The sequence below is a fragment of the Excalfactoria chinensis genome, chromosome 2, assembly GCF_039878825.1.
Source record: "Excalfactoria chinensis isolate bCotChi1 chromosome 2, bCotChi1.hap2, whole genome shotgun sequence".
NCBI lineage: Eukaryota > Metazoa > Chordata > Aves > Galliformes > Phasianidae > Excalfactoria > Excalfactoria chinensis.
Window position 1 is genome coordinate 117,651,521 of NC_092826.1, and position 20,107 is coordinate 117,671,627.

The 20,107-nt window shown below is 43.5% G+C and overlaps 1 protein-coding gene across 1 annotated transcript in view; it reads left to right on the plus strand.

Annotated features, from left to right (window-relative positions):
- Window positions 1-3,511: 3,511 nt before the first annotated feature.
- Window positions 3,512-20,107, plus strand: part of TRAK1 (trafficking kinesin protein 1) — a 122,426-nt gene continuing 105,830 nt past the window's right edge. The window contains exon 1 of the mRNA XM_072330566.1: window positions 3,512-3,695. The gene's annotated coding sequence lies outside the window, so the exon portion shown is untranslated. The remainder of the gene's footprint in view (window positions 3,696-20,107) is intronic.

Sequence of the window (20,107 nt, forward strand, 5' to 3'; positions counted from 1 at the left end):
GGTATTCCTTACATCACATTCCTGAATATCATCAGAGGTGATGATGACTTGTGAGGTTGGCTGGCAGAGCTGATATTCTGCTGCAAAATTCACTTGTAACAATGCTTTCAACACCCAAACCTACGTGCTGGTACCAGTGTATGCTAAAATGGCCACTTTTGCTCATCAGGAAGGCTGAATAGGCCTCATCAAAATCTTGCTTTTCGTTTCAGAGAGCCAGTAACACCAGGTGTCAGCAGAACAAAAAGAGGAAGCAGAGCTATTCCTTTCTTCTTAGATCCACTGCAGTTACTGAGATACACTTCCAGGATATGATTTAGAGATAGTTTATTTTTCAGATCATTAATACCTGTTTAAATTGGCTTGTTCTCTAAAAGTCATCCACTGGACAATCATAACTACAATTAGGATCTTCATCTGGCAAACAAACCAGAGATTTCTAAAGCTATTTTCAAATGCTTTTAAAGCAATACTGTATTCTTCAATTGTTTTACAGGGACTATAAAATAAATTGTAGAGACAGCAAGTGAGGAACATGCAAGGAAAACATCAGCATGCACACTCCGTATTGAGTGCACACTGAAGCCTTCAGAAGCAAAACTGAGAATGAATGTGGTGAATATTATATAGGTATATAATTGATAATATATATATTTATATTTTTATTATATAAATGATACTATATAAATATTACATGGCAATCAAGAAGGGAGAGGAAACTGAGAGAATAACGAAACAGTGCAGAGAAATATGGGAAGCTTTTTCTTCAATGGTAACCAGATACTTCAAGTGACAAGCTTCAGAATTACTAAGTGGATGAAGTGAGACAGCAGTAAGAATACAACAGAGTATGCTCATATGTACTCTAGGGCACAATGCAACAAAAAATCATAAGGAAGATTTGGTGCAGCAACTCAGAGTCAAATGCTGTCATATCCTGTGGCCAGCACAGACGTGCAACACACATACAAGAGGCTGGTAATTCCTTAGTCCCAAGTTCTCAACCCTGACATGCTCTCTCCTGGGAAGCTGCTGGGATTCCTCCTCAATCTTCTCTATATAGCATCTGCTCTCCCTTCTATGCTGGCAACCTCATTTTTGTTAGGCAGATCTCATCACATGAAAATACGTATTAACTTATATGCTGTTGGGACATTGGGTATAGACAAACACAGAGATAGTCCAGCCACAGTATGATATACTGTTTTAACATGAGGTCATCTGGTTATAATATACAGAATTGTTTCATAATGAGAAAAAGGCATAAATTTGCTACATACTTCTGTGCAGTTCAGATTTTCTTCAATCCTTTCTCAGAGTAAAACTTGTTAAATAGCTGTTGTTGATATTCTGTGTATGCACAGACCTTTTCAGAGCTGTAGTATTCAAGTAAGTCAGGTTTCCCCATTTGGAACTATTTAGCCTGTGATTCATGAACTAATTTCAGCTTCTTGCAAATTGGTTGTACACTTCATATGCACATTGAAAAATAATATTTTTGTTCATAAAGAAAAATGTAGGATTGTCTACTTTGCTTTTGTGTAAAAAGCTGTTTTTTAAACACACGAAAATCACAGTTGTGTAAACGTAACTGAAGATGTTTTAGTTTAAAAGCTACAGCTTCAAAGAGCTATATGGAAGAACTACGCTGGGCATTTTGAAGAAGTTTTATCTCTATTTAAATTAAAGTGTCTTCTTGTGTATATACAGTGCACATTGCTGCCATTTGTCCCACTGTTAGGGACTTGTGTGCACTCTAACATGACTCCTTTCAGTCTCAGCAGCATCTCAAATCCCTGTTCCCTACAGATAGGACAGATCAATTGGTTCTTCTCTACCAAACGTCTGCAGTCTTGCAGACTTGTTTCTCTCTGCTGTTGGTGTGGATCTTCAGTCACTTTTTGATCTAGTTTTCTCTCCATCTTTCTGTCCTCTATGTGTTTCAGCACTGTATTTTTGTTCTTGGATTCTAATGCCACGATATTTTTGCTCTGTGTCTTCCTCTGGCTTTGTGGAACTGAAAGCTTGTATATTTTTTATCCTGTACCAGTCTATCTTCACTTTCCTTCTCCTTCTTAATCCATTCTTCAAAGCACAGACCAAGCTCTGTTCCTCAAAAACACTTCCCTTTCACCCTGACGACCCTTCCTCCTCACTGGTTTCTTGGGCTGATGTTACACATTATTATTATAATTAGTGTTACTCAAAGGGTGGTTCTGCCTCTTGTTTACCACTGCACAGACTTGTTCTTTCTTTCCTGCAACTTCTGTTCTGGGACTTTATCAGAAAAGTATCCTTTAAATCCCTCTGATTTACTTCACAGTCCAACCCAAGGGTCACATGTATAGAAGACTGGGCACAAAAGAAACAGTGCAAGTGAGGGTGAGAAGTGGAAAGGTAAGGGTTATGTCTAGGGTAATGCCCAGGCGTGGTATTTCTTAGCAGTAGCATGAAGTTCCTATTTTCGGGATGAGCTGGTTTGAGAATACTGACATGATGTGAGTGCCATGCTACCAAAGGAATAAGGTCTTCCCATACACGCAGTTTCATCTCTTCCTTTATGTTCCCTCCGGATACTCACATGACCTGAAGGAGAAACTACTTCTTTCATTAATTTGGCAGAAAATATAGAAAGAAAACATTGGTTCTGTCATGCTGATGAACTGAATCGTTACTCAGCAGAGGCAGCCCCTGGAAAACCCAGCCAGTGACTGCCTGGTTCCTCCATGAAGCCGGGGAGAACAGGCTGCTCCCTTTAACAGTTCCCCCTTTTCTGTCACCCAAGTTCATCCCTCTGTGTCTTTGCACCTGGGAACCACTGGACCATTTCTTCTTATGGGTTATCCACGTATATGTAGCTGCGGTTCACATACATCATGTGCTTCCTGATTCCTGTCATTAGCATGGTTGCAACGTTCCTGCCTTACAGCTGTAACCTCAGGCACAGCTCTGGTCTTCCTCACTAGTAAACAGTCCCTCCAACAACAGACAGCTAGAAATGGTGAGCCGTGATTTTCTCTGGTTTGCTTTGTTTTACGATCCGTTAAGAACCCAGACCGAAGCTTTTCTGTCTGTGAGACAGCAGCCAGAAGCCCTCCCCTTGGCGATTTTCTGGTATTGGCGCATCTTGCCTTCACACTGGTACTTTCTGCCAGGACACGGGCAGCACTCCTCCTTCCAGACTCGAGCAATACTCATTCGGAGCGCTTAACTCCCATTACGACCCCAACACCCGCCTCACTTGACCCGTCCCGCAGCACCCCCGGAGCGGGCGGGCTGCCCCTCCCCGCGGCAGGGCTGGGCCATGAGGTAATGGCCGCCGGGGGTTGCGCTGCGGCCGCCCCTCGGTGCCCGCCCACCGAGGACGCCGCGCGGCCCGGCTGCATGCCGCCGGCGGGAGGGGTTTGCGGCGGTCTGCGGGCGCCGTGCGAGAGCGGGCGGCTGGAGAGGCGGAGAGAGCCGGCAGCGGCGGAGGGCTCATGAGGCGCCGGCGGACGGAGGGCGAACCAGCAGCCGCAGCAGCGCGCCGGCCCCAGCAGCCCCCGCGCCCTGCCCGCGCCGCTGAGGGGCCGCGGGCCGCGGGCGGGCCGTGAGGGACGAAGCGGTCCGGCAGTGGCCGCCGCCGGCAGCCAGGCTCCCCCCGCCGGCGGGGGCGCCGCCGCCCGCGTCCCGCCGCCCAGGGGGCCCGCAGCGGGGTGAGTGCGCGGGGCGCGACGAGCGGCTGCGGCCGGTAGGGGGGTGGGGGGAGACGACGCAGTGACCGCAGGTGAGCGAGCGGGACCAGCTCCTTTGGCCGGGCGGCGAAGTGGGTCACCGAGCGGGACGACGCGGCTCCCGCTCCCCGCTGCACCGGCGACCTTCACAGCTGGCTGGAGGCGGGCGGGCGCCGGGCTGTGCCGACCGCGTGTGCTCTTTTGTCCCCTCTGGCCGCTGACAGGACGGGACGGCCGGGTCCGGCTGCTCACCGAGGGTCAGGGATCGCTTGTTAAACCGGACCTGTAAATTATTGACGGGTACGGTGCTGCCGTCGTCGGCCGGGAGGACCCCCCTAAGAGCTTTCCTAGCCGCTGGGGAGGACTTTAAATATTGACTTGGTTTCCTTAGTGTCGAGGATTACAGATAGCTTTCAGAGGTGGACTTCTATTTAAAATGACTAAAATATTCCATTATATTTTTAGCAAGGCTGAAGTCTCAGCGTCCGCTGATTTGCAGCTGGCTGCTTTGAACTTCATGTTTAGATAAGCTCATGTTTTGTGTAAAATTAGGAAGCAGGAGGAAATGTACAAGGAATGGAGCATCTGTCAGTGGGTGGAAGGCCAGACTTCTTCTCCTGTGCTCACAGTTCTTTGTGAGAAGCTGCCGCGCGGACGCTGCCTTGGCAGCTGTAGCCTTATTTGAAGTGTTCAGTCCACTGAGATTAAATCACAGGTGTAAAGACTTTCGGAGAGAAACAGTGACAAAAAGCAACAGTTCTGATGATGGGGTGCATACTTTACTGTTGTACGTTACACAGTTTCATGTGCTGTGAGTGAGGCCCTTGCTTCTGTCCATACTGGAGCTGTTTAATGGCTGTGTCTGGGGAGGGTTAGGTGGGGTTAGGGACAAGGTCTGCATGGAACAGGCTGCCCAGGTCAGTGGGCACAGCCCCAAGTGCTGGAGTTCAGGTTGTGTTTGGACAACGCTGTCAGACATGGGGTCTGAATTGTGGCTGGTGCTGTGTGGAGCCAGGGGTTGGACTCTGTGATCCGTCTTGGTCCCTTCCCTTTTGGGAATATTCTATGATCCTATGTTGCTTCTGTTAACAGCTCTTCTGGAGCTTCCACAAGAAGTGCGATGGAAAGCGTGTTCTTTCTCACCCCAGAAGGTGGATGCTCAAAGTTGTGCCTTCTCTTAGGCACTGTAACCTGTTATAATTGAGCCTGATGTCAACAGATAAGAATCATTTCAGCAGCACATATGAACATGATATTAAACCGTGATTACAGCTGTTTGTCTTCTGTTTTCCAGTGAACATCACTGTGAAGAAGCATAAACAGAAGTGTAAATATCCTAATGGAAAGCAGAGTTTTCAGTTTTTAGTGTGAGCCACTTTGTTAAGAGGAGCCCAGGCAGCTGAATACATGGATAGAGTTTGCATCTCTGTTGAAGTAAAACAGAAGTTTCTGTCAGTTGCATGCATGGGTTCTCACTTGACAGAAGAGTTAACCACATGGTGGATGACAGCAGTAGATCTAACTCTGGATGTAGGGCAAAAAGACTCAGGAAACCAATCAACAGAACTTTGTAAGAAGTTGGTTCTAGAGCAGGGGATGGTGCAGCAGTGTGTTGAGGAAGCGTTAACGTCATTTGGCACGTATGTAAACGTGTTTGGTGTTCCGTGTTTGTTATGTGTATGCCTAAAATCTCAGTGAAATGTGAAGCTATTGCTGCATTGTCCAGTCTGGCTTAATCCAGATTTCTAGCTAGTGAAGCAATACTGGCATGTCATCTGCAAGTTTTGCACTGTATTTTAATGGATGTTAACTTAGGACTTCATCAGCTTTTGGAATGCAGATGGGAGTTGGTGAAGTTGCCTGCGGCAGGGAGTGAGATCAGATGGAAGAGATTGTTGTCTGGAGTGGTTTGGATGTCCTACCTGCAGGTTCATTGTGGTCTTCTATGCTGCAGCCCCCAGCTGAGCTCATTGCTGCTTCACGTGTTCTCTGTCCTGTAGGAGTGCCAGTTGCTTTTATAGCAGTAACGTGATCATTGCTTTCCCATGTCCTCTAACAGTTTCCTTTTGCATTCTGAAATATCTAGCCAATCCATGTAGGAGTAGAAGAGTGAGACTAGAATTGGACTAATTAGTAAAGGTTAAATATTTTTGATTGAAACTAGCATTTTGTACTGTTTTCACTGTATGAGTTTGAAGCCATTACAAGGAAAAATGCTGAAGCTTCCCACTATATCTGCCATGGAAGTACATTAATGCAAGATTTGTTGATTTTTAATAGCTTAGTGGAAAGCATTCTCAGAACAAGTGCAGTATCTGCATTGTTTAAGGGCAAGAAGTTAAGAACAAAGCTTTCACTCTGATAGCTGTGCACAATGATTCCCTATGTTCTTTAAACCTTCCCTTGGGAGGGGGGAAGTAAAAACACAAGTTACACTTTTCTTCTTTCTTTGCTTTCTTGTTTTTTATAAATGCATTTCTTTGCTGATAATAAATATCTTTAACTTCCAAAAGTGAGGTGGTTTAGCAGTCCTGCTACTAGCGATTTGTATCACGCCTTTTGTTTAGTGTTACCTGGATGTTGTGCATTGTGCTACTCAGGGTTAGTGCAGCATTTCCTGTTGTTATAAAATGTTATTTGCTTCAGATTTTGGAGGAAGCATTTTTCTCTCTTCCCCAGTAATACTGTTCTGTTCACAATAACTGGTGCTTCCTCTAGCAAGTCTCCAGTTCTAGGCCACAGTGACGTCATTGGTATGACTTCTGGAATGACCCCCATTTTAATTCTTACAAAACTGGTCAGTAGCCTTTATGTGCTGTTTAGTTCCATAACACTTCCAGATGAATGCAAGAACAGATAGAGGAAGTCTCATTCCAGACCATGGAATTAGGAGCTGTATTTTAGCTTGTTGATCAGAGAACTATTGCCTTTTTGTAACCGATTCTGTTTCCTTTCTGAGCTGTTCATGTTTCCAAATGTGCAATAAGTTCTGCTGCTGTAGAAAGCTTAGTGATGCTACCGTGATCACAATTAAGGAATAAATAACTCTCAGACTGCTTGTAAAGTGACCGAAGGCATAGTGCCATGATGACTGTTCTGTTCCTCGTTTCTGCTTTGAATGAGACTCACTTCTGTGTAGTGTAAGGGCCATTAAGAGGAATAGACTCCAGTACCGTTTGCCAAGTGTCTTTCAGAGCCATCGTAAAAATGTAATAGATAGGATGCTTTCTAGCCTCTATACACATCCGAGTTGTAGGCAGTGCACCTAATGTAGTCAGCTTTGTAATTCTGGGACTGTAGAACTGGTTTGTGTTTTACCATGCCTGTGCAGTGAAGGTACGTGTTTCTGAGTCATGTTTGTGTCATTGAAATTCCATGAGCAATACCATTGCCTTCTTGGAATGCTGCACTTGTGTGGAGGGGTCAACTTTGTGGATTCAGTTGTGGGCTCAGGGTAACTGGGAGAGAGAAAAACATGGAAAACTAACTTTCTGTTAATGCAGGCCCTCTGAGTTGCCACATGCTGTCTGATTTGAAGCTTACCTGCTTGCCTGGTTTGATTGAGATAACTATGCAAGTTCCCAAGCACTCTTATTTTACTTTATTGTGAATAACGTGCTGTCAGCTAAACAAATTTCAGGCGTTCACCATTAATATTCTTTGTTTAAAACTGTCCTTTATTTGAACTTTGATTCATCATTTGCATTGATTACAGTGCAAAAAGTCATGCCCTATGGTCATCCTGCTTACGATTGTCTGGCTAAGAGGCTTATCGATGGCACAAACAGATTAGCTCAGAGACTTAGATTCTATTATGTTGGCAGATTTGCTTTAGTTAAATTAGTTAGTGACTGGAGTCGATTCTTTGCCCTTCTTACTGCTTCTCTGGACAGGACTGTTGTCTAACCTTGCAACTTGCAATCCATTAGATGCTGTAAACCTAAACAGTACTGTGGCTTGTAGCTGTCCTATTGCCTGGAGATCTCTTTTTTTCCTTTCTTTTCTTACCCCTGTCCATCCCCCCCCCCCCCCCCCCCCCCTTTTTGTTTTTCTTTTTAAAGTATTCTGATGTATACTAGAGCTCTTCTGAGTCCTAAAATCATAGAATAGCTTAGGTTGGAAGGGACCTTAAAGATCATCTTGTTCCAGCCTCCTCCTGTGGGCAGAGCTGCCGGTCCACCAGCTCAGGCTGCTCAGGGTCCCATCCAGCCTGACCTTGAACGCCTTCAGGGAAGAGGCATTCACAGTCTCTCTGGGCAGCCTGTTCCAATTGGTTTTGGCATTTACAGCAGAACTTCAGAGCACTGTAGGAGTCAGAGAAATAGAAGAAAATGTGTAAAAGCTCTTGCAAAGTTTTGTTACTGGCTTGTTGTGACACAAGACCATATTGCTGCCTATTGGGGCAATCTGACTGTGGATTCCCTTTCCCACCTCCTCCTTTGTCATGGTGCTGGGAAGCAACTCCATGGTTTAGTTGAGAGCTGGTGGTTATTTGGTTTTTTGTTGTTGTTGTTAAGGTTAGTTTTTAATAGGATTGTCTGTCTGATCTGACCCAATCCTTTGGGCAGCTGAGCACATCTTAGCAGTGAGGCAAAGGAAGCAATGAGAGTAAATGGCTGAGGCTTTGGTGTCAGGTGAGAAAGCCCTCTGAGCATAAGCTGATTGTGAAACTGCTACACCCTAAGCTCTAGTATAATCAAAACCAGTTACATATTGGTACGTGAGGTTTTACTTTTGATACTAAGACTGACTAACCAGCATGCATTTGTGTGCTTATGAAGTAATCTTAACTCCCAACGTCTATATGAACAGAAGGGGGAAATACTGAGCAGTCAAAGTTTTTAGGGTATACACATATATTTTCCTTTGTGATATGGAATGAGAGCAGGCTTAAAAATTAATTTGAGTATTTCCATTCCAGTAATTTTCAGTTCAGTCTGTGTTTCTGAGTACTTTTTTCTGAGCAAGGTGCCCACAAATTATATTCTCTATTGCAAGTAATATTATCCTCAAACTTAATGTGTAAAATGTTTTAAATGTATGTAGTACACGCAGACTAACTGAAAGACTGATTTCTTTATGCCTTCTTCATTGATTTGTTCTTAGCAAACTTCCCTGGAAAGACCTTAAAATTCAGACAAAATTGGCAGAGCATTTTTCTTTGATCTTATGAAGAATAGTACCAACCTGTGGATGTTACAAAGCCAGAAAGAACTAAGAGGTGACTATCGAAACTGTGTGTCTATGACTCTGTGCTGGAGTGTTTTGGCGTGAGTTAAGACTTCTATATGGTTGTTTAGCACTCTGAGGAAAAATTGTCCCAGTACTACTAATTAAACATGAAATATCCTAAGGAATCAGACATTCCTGCTGGCTCGCAGCATAGTTGAACATATTATTTGCCCCGTTGTTCATATCATTAACTGAGATGTTAAATGAACTTGGACTAGTATTGATCCTTGTAATACTGGCCTACCAGAAGCAGCTGTGTTCAGCCATTCTGAAGCTGAGGGAAGTTTTCCACTGATAGACTTCTGAGAAATATTGTAAAGTGAAAAGCAGTCCTGAAAATGCTCCTCAAACAATATGTGTAAACAATAGAGGGATGCAGAGAATGCCTAAGATTAGACTTCAGAAATGTTAGCATTGTTCATTTACTTTTATAGATAAACTTGTCATCTGGTTTCCTATCTGTGATACAGGAGAGGGACCACACCCCCCTCCTCCTCCAGTGAAATAATTGCGGTGTAATAATTGCAGTGCTTCAGCAGGGAAAAACTGCTTATCATCAGCATTCAGTGCAGTTCATAATAACACTACTTTGATTTATCTCATCCTTTAATAGAAACCAAATCTTAGGAGATGTTCAGAAAGTGGAATCATTTATAGATGGCAGGGGGGAAACAATGAAAACTGTGGATACGTTAAAGTAATTCTCTGCACCTCTTAGAGGCAGTCGGGTAGTTGCAGTAAGTTGTGATCACCCACTGAACATCTGCATGCTTTGCAAGGAGGGCACCTTCTGCTCTGCTGCAGTGAGCAGAAACATTGCAGTTCTGATTTGCAGCAATCAAACCCTAAAGCCCAAGAGATATAGAGCAGGTATGTTTATTCCGGTTCAAACCCCTAAAAAGCACACTGCCCCAGTAATACTTGGACAGTAAACAGAGCTGGAAAATGCCAAAGTACTGTCAAAATCCTCCAACTATTTTTGGTATTGTTTTGGATCTCTCTTGAATGGAATATCTTTCTGTGCGGCTCTGATTGTCTAGAGTAGCTGTATTTCTGAGGGTGCATAGACATAGATTTGAGGTGATGAGGAAGAAATCAGGTTTTCTGATATTGTCATTTCTTATTCGGAAACTTCTCCTGTAGCAGCGTAGCCACAGATTGCCCTGCATTCACCAAGTGATAGACTTTTCCTTTCATTCCTCCTGTGGTAATAAAACATTGATGATCATTTCCAGGAAGGAAAGGAATGATTACTACATGGAAGGGATGGTGATCAGTGTTTACCAAAACCATTGCTTTCTTTAAGGCCTTGGTCCTGTAAGAAATTCTGTGTGCCCGCAAGTGTGAAGGTCACAGCAAGAGCAGTGCTTTTATAGCTGCATTTCCTGAACGTTATGTAATCTCGTCAGGTGGTAGATAAGCACTTATGGTTTGACCTGGTGACTTGTGGCTGAGCTGAGAGCCATAAATTTCCAGTGTAAGGTGATCTGAACTGAAAATACTGCTTCTGACCATTTGAAATGTCTGTAACCTTTGATTATTTTCATATTCCTTCCTTGAATATTTGTCCATAGCGGCTGTCTCCATAATCATGTTTTGCAAGATAACTGTGCTAGAATAAAAAGCCTGAGAAAGGTTGGATGCTGCACTCACAAGGCAGAATGGAATTCCTTTGGACTTTGGGGTGGGACTGTATTTTTACTGTAATCCAGTTGGGTAATTGTTATGCTGTCATTTTCTTCTTTAGAGAACATGAACTTTTCTGTGGCAGTCGTGTGTACTGATTTCATCAAATAACCAGGATTTTGTTTAGAAACTGCTGCAACTTTCTTAAATGCTTGGTTCTTTTGCTTTGTGGAAGCTACAAAGTATTCAACTCAAAGTAAGTACTCGCAGGTCAACAAAGTTAGTCTTCTCTCACTTTGCAAGGGATGATGGGGTCAGCAAGATCAAAACACTTGACCAAGGTTCAGGAGTCAGTGCCAGTACTAGATCCGTTTCTTGTCACTTAGTTCAGTATGTTGGCATGTTCTTTCTGCTGTTGGTGCTTTTGGATCTGTCCTAGTGGAGTGTCTGAGCCAGGTGGCCTCAGCGGACAAGAGAAATGAACAAGACAGCTACACCTGGCTTTTCATTACACTAGTGAAATTGGTAGCATGTACTACTAATTTCTTCTACAACAGAAAAAACTCTAGGTAGTTTGTTCTCTTCTCTGAAGAGCATACGAGTTGTTCAGGCAATGGAAAGCATTTTACAGAAGCTTGAAACAACTTATGTTCTTTGGGATAAGGCAGTGCTTGTGTTATGGTAGTGATTTTAGTGAAATGTATATGGGAAGCTAACCTGGGGGCTGTATTGCTCTGAAAAAGACCAGTGTTCCAAATGAGAGGCTGAGATTTTCAGATGCTAAGAACGCAGCACATCCAGGACAGAGTGCCGTCTTGCTTTGCTTGCTGTTGGCTGTTCTGTGTAAGTCAGCCTCATAGCTTTTTTGACCTCATTACTTCTCCCTTCCAGAGGTAAACACAGCACCCATTCTGTTCCATTCTGTTTATTAGCTTCTGGGGGATACCTGCTACACGTTGACATTATAACAAAGCTTTCAATTTTATTTCATTTAGTGCCTCCCTGTGCTGATGTACTGCATAGGAGGAAAGAGAAGGGATTTTGTTTTTTACTTGAAGTGTCTGTAGCTAAACATCTGAGCCTTGGTGGGGCAGGCAGCTTGATGCCATTATGGGTGTGGATGCTGAATATACCTCCTGAAAATAGAGTGAATTTCTTAAATTCAACATTCATTATTTTATTATGATCTTAGCTCATTCACTGGGAGTTATTTGGATTCTCATTCTATTCCCAGGCTGTTGTTGATGATACTTGATGGCAGAAAATCTATACTAGTATACACTTAAATGTGTTTGGTTTTTTTAATTGAAAAATATAGTAGGGATGCAAATGTTCACGTGTTACTGTATGTGAACAGAGTAAGAATTAAGAACTGGAATGACTCCATCCCACCAGGGATTTCTATTCTCTCCTTAGTGAAGCATGGAAGAAAACTCTGCAGCAGCACCAATATGAAAATCCTCAAAGCTTCATATTAACTTTGGGAGGTGACTGTCAAGAAAAAGAAGCAAAGCCAAGAGTGGTTTAGGCGTTGGACTCTTTTAAGAATTGTGGTTTCCTGATAAGCTGTGGAAGCTGAAGAAGAGGGCAGGCCTTCCTTCTTTCCCATCCACACTACTTGTTTAAGCATTGGTTCTTTTATGGCCTTGCACAGTGGGCCAGCTCAGTTAGCTGAAAACTGCTTTAAACCAGCCTGGTTGAAACAGGAAGAGGGCAGAAAGCGTGGTTTGCTTTCTGCCCTCTTCCTGTTTCAACCAGATTTTTTTCATTCACAAGCACACCAGTGTTTGTATGAGGAAAAAGGAGTGATGGGAATGTAGAGCTTACTGGTTGGTGGTTGCTAAGACAGGGGTGTGCCTTCAGGACAGCCTGTGCTAACTCGAGCCCGAGATGGCTGGGGAAGTGTATGCCAGGAGGCTGGGCCTGTGCAGTTGGGTCTCACAGCTTGTTGCCTCTGCTGGAGATAGTCCTGCCCTCCTTTGTCCCTTTACTGCTTTGTCCTCTTGTATGCTTACATGCATGTGCATTTGTGTATATACACAGACACACACGTGTATAAGAATGCAGTAAACATCATTTAATAATCTTGATTAGGGGAATTCCTCAGGGAAAATTGAATACTTGGTCCTGTTTCTGTTATGTGAGATGGTAGACTAGCACTAATTACCTCATCAAGAAGGCTGAAGAGGAAATTCCTCAGTACACCTAGCAGCAGGCTTATTGTTTTGATCCTGTGACCAACGGGAAGGACTTGATGATAAAGACATGATATAATATCGTAGCAAGAGAAATGAGTAAGAGGAAATAGGAGGGGCTGCGTGGTCAGGATTGGCTCATGGCATAGTCTGTTATAGCAGATGGAGTACTGTGTTCTATTTGTTTCTCAGACTTTTATCTGAAAGAGAGAAGATAAGCAAGCAGTTGTTTCAATGTGGGTAGTAAAAGATTTTATTTATTTATTTATTTATTTTTGACTTAGCAAACTCAGACTGAACAGCTATAGAATACTTACTTCTAACTGCAGAAATCTGGAAGGTGTGAGATAAGAGGGCTTCAGCCTCTTCTGGTTCTGATTTGAATCAGAATTCTGCTGAATCCTGCAGCAGTTAATTCATTTTTTCTTCTGAATAGGACCTGGTTGTTATTGTCCTGATTTCTAACTGGGAACTGTTGTTTGTTTCATGGCAAAAAGCTAAGAATGCAGTGGTGTGGCAACTTGGAACTGGCTGTATGTGAAGCTGAAGAATAGCCTTGGGGGAACTGTTTTTGTCGCAGTTCTTTGGGTGGTTTAGTTATCACTGGAGATGCCAAAGGATTTTGAGATCTTACAGTGTCTAACTGAACATCAATTATGAGAAGCAGAGGACAGCCCTGTAACTCAGGAATGCTTCCTTGAGTAAATCCTAGATTGCTGTGTATTACCAGCTACGTTTATTTATTTGTTCTGCATTTTTAGTTTTCACACCTATCTTTTGGGAACTGACTGCAGGAGCCAACCAAGTGAGCCTGGCTGCAGAATTTGCACTCTAGAAGGGAAAAAGCAGGCTTTGAATCCCAGTGACTCATTCGGTTGTTACTTGCTTCTTTTTTGTGTGAGGATCAACCATAATGTGCCTGCTGTGAAAAGGCTGGAGAATGAAAAAGGAATGTAGTCAAAATCCTTCTCTGTGGTGGTGGGTTTTTATGTGGGATGGGGGAGGGGGAGCGGAGAGTGAAATTTAGGAAGATCAATTACATTGTAAAGTTGTGACATTTGTATCCGGATGGTTGGGGTTTTGTCTAGGGAACCTGTAATGTGTATCTGCACTGTTTTACTTTTTATATTCTTAAAAAACCAACTTCAGTTGCTATTGCTGGATACAGTAATGCATCTGGCTAAATATAGTTAGTATCTACAGTACCTCAGCTGTGGAGGCAGAAGAGTCTAGAATCCCTCATGCCTTGGATGTATCTCTAAATCACAGTGTCTTGGATCTTGCACCCTGCAATGCATGGACCCGATCAAAATGTCAGCAGCTGCTTGCACATTTATAGTGCTGACAATATGACCTTCAGGTTAAGAGATCTCCACTGACGTGAGCTTTGCCTGGGGTGTGTTTATTTTGCTGTGTATTGAGTTTTTGTAGTTGCATTCTTCCAAGTGACCACAAAGCAAATGGGAGTATGAAACAGCTCTGTTTTGTGCACTTGTGAATGGCTGTTGTAGGGCTCCTGTACTGACACTTGCACTTTTTCATGGTGCCCTGGGGTATGGTAATTTGTGGTAAAGTATGCGGACAACTTAAATGAGAAGAAAGCATGAAAAAAAGGAAATGCATTTCTTGGCAGCTCCAACACTAGTTGGATCAGCTTCTGCTTGCACCTAGATGGGTGAGTTTGCAAACGTGGGAGTTTGCTTAAGAGATGGCGTAGATAGGAGGGCAGAGTTGGTCTGTCATCCTGTCTCGTCTCATTGCTGGTAAACGCAATTGGGTATAGCAATGCTGTCTTGGATATTTTGTCCAAGTTTTTTCTTTTGTCTACAGAGCATGCCCTGCTCAGAAATCATTAGGAAGCTGTAACAATGCGGATGTGCTCACCGCTTCAGTTAAATATTATTTTGTTGGTTTTTCAAGATGATGCTGTCAGATGACATGGGACTCAGACACAGTGAAATAGCTGATTAATAACTCATAGGGTTTGTTACTCTGGGCTAAGTTTAGCCAAGTGACTTGAACTAGAGCCTATCGCCTCTTTATGTAAGTGCTCAGCTAATGTGAATCAAACTGCAGCAGCTCTGAATATTAAGGTTCTGTGAGGGGGAACTTTCCTGTTGCCAAGCTCAGTTGTGGCTTAGAAGGCCCCTGGACTACTCTGGCTGCACATGCTTGTGATCTTGTGTGATTTATGAGCTTTGTGATTACAGCTTTAAAACTGCTCCTGCATCTACCCTCAGTCATCCACGTGTGGAGGAAAAGACAACGTTTTGGCAGTACTGTTGGTGAGGTATGTTCACAAATATGGGAATTGTGCCAAGCCGGAATTATTACAGGTTACGGTAACTCTACCTATCAATGAGTGTACTCTGCAGTTATACAGTGTTTGCATTGTCTGTCTTTGTTCCTTTACGTATTTGACTTGCATGCCAGCCTTCTGATTTTTCAGTTTCTTAAGTAGCAAATGGCAAGTCCTATCAGGACAGCAGCTGAATAAGGTACATGTTAAGGTACTTTGGAAGGGAAGCTTTTTTGCTCAGAAAATTTAGAATCCTAGAGATGGTCAGGAATGTGGGCAGGTTAAGATTCCTGTTATCTTCCAGTCGTTGCCTTCATCCTGTAAGTGAAGTAAAGCTGAGTATTTGTAAATTGTATACAGATGCTGTTGTATTGAGTGAAATAATGTGAGTACAGTGTAGATGGTTAAGGGCAGTTGCAGTCTCTTTGAAATGTGGAAGTGCTAGACCACTTGCAAGAGCTCCTTGTTTTTGCCCACCTTCTCCCACACAGGTTTTGATGGAGCTGCTGCATGTGGCACCAGAGAGAAGGGAAAAGAGCTGGGACCTATTGGAAGCAAGAAAATAGTTGTGTCTGCTCTGAGCCAGTATGAGCTTAGTCCTTTTTTTTCTTCACACTGTGCTGGGGACATTACAGAATCATAAATTGTTTGAGTTGGGAGGGACCTTTAAGGGTCATCTGGTCCAACTCCCCTGTGTCTGCAGTAGGATCATATTGCTCAGATCCCCGTCCAGCCTGACCTTGAATGTTTCCAGGGATGGAGCACTCACCACCTCTCTAGGCAACCTGTTCCTGTGCCTCACCACCCATATTGTAAAAAACAAATAAACAAAAAAGCCAAACTCACTTATGTCCAATCTGTTTTTCTCCTCTTTTAGTTTAAAACTGTTTGCCCTTATCCTATCACAACAGATCCTGATAAAGAGTCTATTCCCTTCTTTCTTACAGCTGCCCCATGATATTAAAAGGCCACTTTGAGTTCACCCCGGAGCCTTTTCTTCTCCAGGCTGAACAACCCCATCTCTCTCAGCCTGTCCTCACAGGGGAAGTGTTCCATTTCTTAGGTCATTTTTGTGGCCCTCCTCTGGATGCACTCCAGGAGGTCCATGTCTCTCCTCTACTGAGGACTCCACATCTGGATGCAGTACTCCAGGCGACACCTCACCAGCACAGAGCAGAGGGGCAGGATCATCTCCCTTGCCCTGCTGGCCATGCTTCTTTGGATGCAGCCCAGGATACAGTTGGCTTTCTGGGCTGTGAGAGCACATTGCTGCCTCATGTCTAGTTTGCCATCCACCGGTACCCCCAGGTCCTTTCTGGCAGGACTGTGCTCCATCCTTTTGTTTGTCAGTCAGTATTGACATTGAGGTTGCTGCAAGCCAGGTGCAAGACCTTGCACTTGAGGAAACTATTCAGAAGCAGTTGCCCTTCACAAAACAAGCAAAGTTAAAGGGCAGCAGGTATCTTATTTATGGTTACTGTATCTGTTACACAAGCAGCAGCACAGCTACAGACTTCTTGCATGTGTCTGATGTCAAATTTATTTTTACAAAGCAGTGTTATTCTCTGGTGCCAACCTTTGCTACATCCAGACTCAGCACTTGTGAAGCAGCTTTTGCTGCTGTGGCTCCTAATTGTTTAAGACTGAGATGAAATGGTTTTCCTTCACTTGTTCTGTCACACCTCTACAGTGTGACACATTCAGTGTTCTATGAATGTCTAGAACTAGACAGTGGCGTTGTGCAACTGCCGGTATTGTAACAAATGTTAAATTTTGAATGAAAAGGTACAATAGTTTACTCAGTTCCTTAAAGTGCTTTTTTTTTTTTCTCCAATGTGAAGTCAGAAATAAGAGCGTGTGTAGTTTAATAAACTTACTTCTGAGACTTGAGGAAAAAATGCTACCTAAAATCCATCCTGATTGTCATGGCTCTGGGAATAATAACAAGTATGAGGTACAGGGCATGTGACTGTAAGTATGTATGTCACAGCCAAACTGATAGCTGCAATGGGACTCATCTTCTGTATAGCCTTGCTCAGGTCTCGGCACTTCATACAAACCAAAATATAACTTGTTCTGTGTTTTCAGTTCTTCTCTTTGTTGTGCAGCGATGTGATGAAAATAAGTCATCTGCCAAATGGCTCTTACTTTAGAATAAGCCAATATTGTTGGATAGTGTGGGAATGTATCTGCTTTTGTGTTCATCTCCTCTGTCCCTTGTGGGAAACAAGAATGAAAACATTCTTAAAGGAGGATGTTAGTGTCACATATGGGTGTTTTATAGCAAACTGATTAAATGAGTTAGACTTGGAATTTGGAGCTCAGTATTCAGCCTCTTGTTACTGTGGATACAGCAGTTTTCTTCTTTCTTTTTAACATTTTCCATATGTCACCATTGCTAAAGCTGCTGTTAGTTCCTAACTTACAACTCAGCATTATTTTATGAAACCAGCAGGGTAAACAGGGGTGGCTTTTTTTGTTTGTTTGGTAACTGGGAATGATCCGCACCTGCAGCTTCAGTCTCTGGTGGGGGGGAGGAAATGAAGTTACTGCAGTGCAATGGCAGCTTTGGGGTGTTTCTGTTGTCTGGGTTATGTTTCTTTCAGGTAAAAATAAATATTCCAATCATCCCAGCAGTAAGATCCTGTGCCTGTATGCAGTTAGAGAATTCAGGGGGATAAAAGAAGCTTGCATAGCAGTGTGCTCTGTAAAGCGTACTAACCTGTTAGTTTGTGATGCACGTTGTATGAAAAACTAGTTGCAAATTTTATGTGACTCCTCAGTAAGGAATCTAGGGCTTGATTCTTACAGAAAACCATGAAACTGATGTTAGAACTGTTGCTTCTACTTCTTTTTGAGGGACAAAATACAGATCCAATCTGAGATGTCACCATTAAATAAATGAGTGACTAAAAGGACATGACAACTGAAACAACTTATTATTCAAATATTTTATCTCCAGAACTAATAAATAGATAAATGGGTAAATATACCTGAGAACAGAGATATATTACTCAAACTTCTTTCCAGAGCTGTTTATGAGCTCTCAACTCACAAACCTGTAACTGGTGCTGCTGTCCCCTCTGCATGGGGTGCCAGCCCATCCCCTGCATGTGCCTGGTGAGAGCTGCAGGTGCCAATGGGGCAGGATGGGGCTGCCTGTCAGGTGGCACCAGCATGGTTGCTGCCAGCATGGCCTCTGCAGGGGTTGGAGAGGAGAGCCTGAGGAGCTGCTTCTCTGCTGCCTGGGGGTGCCAGGGGAGCTCCTGCTGTGCTGGGCTGGCTGTAAATTTAGGTCATGTGTGAGGTGGAGGAGCAGAAGCAGCAGCTGAGGGAAAGTGCCAGAGGCTGGCATGTTTCCCTCTGTGCTGCTGCAGCAGGTCTGGCAGGGTTGCAGCAGCACTGGCTTGGGTGGTAGCTTGAGTTGCTGGCTTTGCTCTCCGCAGAAGAAATGTGAGGGGAAACATTTGGTTTGTCCTTCATCAGAAAAATCTAGCAAATCCTTTTCTTCCTTCATCTCTGCTGGAAGAAGGAGAGCCTTGAGGACACAACCAGCTTCTCTAGCTCAGAGGCAGAAGACCTTTTGGATTCAGACATCTCCATTTTAATTTTTCTTGTCTCAGTTTGATGGAAGTTCTCAGATGGAGGCATTTCTGTGTTGAGCCAGTCTTTGCCCTGTTCTGTACATGGGAGTGGGGTGGGGAAATCCGTTTCCCAAACAACATTAAGAAAACGGCAATCTCTTCCCAGTTTGTCTGCATTTCTTGCAAATGCTCCATGGTTTCGTTAGCGTGGCTTCTGCAAGGCAGTAGCTGCATACCCAGGTGGTGCTCTGCCATGTCAGTGGTCTCCCAGAGGCTGCTCTGTAGGTCAGGTGGGCGTTAGGGAAAAATTCTGCACCAGAGAGCAGTGGGCATGGCACCAAGTGCTGGAATACAAGAAAGCATTCGGACAGTGCTCTCAGACATAGGGAGGTGCTGTGTGGAGTCAGGATTTTTCTTTTTCTTCGTAATACAGCTTTTATCCTCTGTAAAACAGCTTTCGAACATCCTTAAAAGAAGGCAGTTAGAAATATTGGTTTGGAAGTTTCCTAAATGTACAGGAACAGAGGGGCAATCCATGAGCTTAAAGGAATGGATGGAACAGATAATGGCTCTGTAATACAGTTAAGTGCAATTAAAGCATTTTGTTTCTCACCCTACGTCACTGAGATTGCAGTTGTTTTCTTGAGTAGCTTCATCTTTTGAAATATGGAATGTTCCATCAAACAGGGGCGTAATGAAAGGAGCATGGGAAAATCCCATGGAAATGGTGAGCGTTGTTAAGCCACTTGAAACGTCAGCATTTCAAGTGTTCATTGGTGAAATGCAAATTGAGTTGGGAATGAATGAAGGTGTCCAACTGTGGAGCAGTTCTGGGCTCAGGCTGGGCAGAGGGCAGTGTCAGGAATGTCACATGAGTCTGTGCTGAGGTCGTTAGGCTGGGGACACCAGCTGTGCTATTATTAGGGGTTTTAAAGTCTGTGGCAGATGTTCCTAGGCTCTCTTCCAGTCTCCAAATGTGGTGCAGTAGAATACATGGAAAAAGAAACATCTGACTAATTGTTTTTCCATGCAACAAACAGATTTTCTTCCCATGCCTCTGAGCAAGATATTCTACATTAAGTTGCGTGTATCAAAAATAGTTTGAAGTGTTTGAAGCAGAGGAATGAAAAAAGCGATCTGTCAAAATAAATCCAAGTGCTGTGTTTGGAGAGTATGAGTCAGGGGACCAGCCAGGACTCAAGGTCTTAGGTGCGCATGTTCTACCACTTGTGCTTGGTTTTGTTTTCTTTGATGCTCCTGTTTAGGTGGGGAACATTGTTGTGTTGCATTTTCTATTATGCATACACGATAAACTGTAACACTGTATTGTGCACAGGGAAAGAGGTATTCACAATGTTGTGATTAAAATATGTATACAGAACTGCTGTTATGGTGATAGAGCACAGAGCAATCAGAGAAACCTTTGTGTTTGTGTATGGTAGGAAAAGCATATGCATG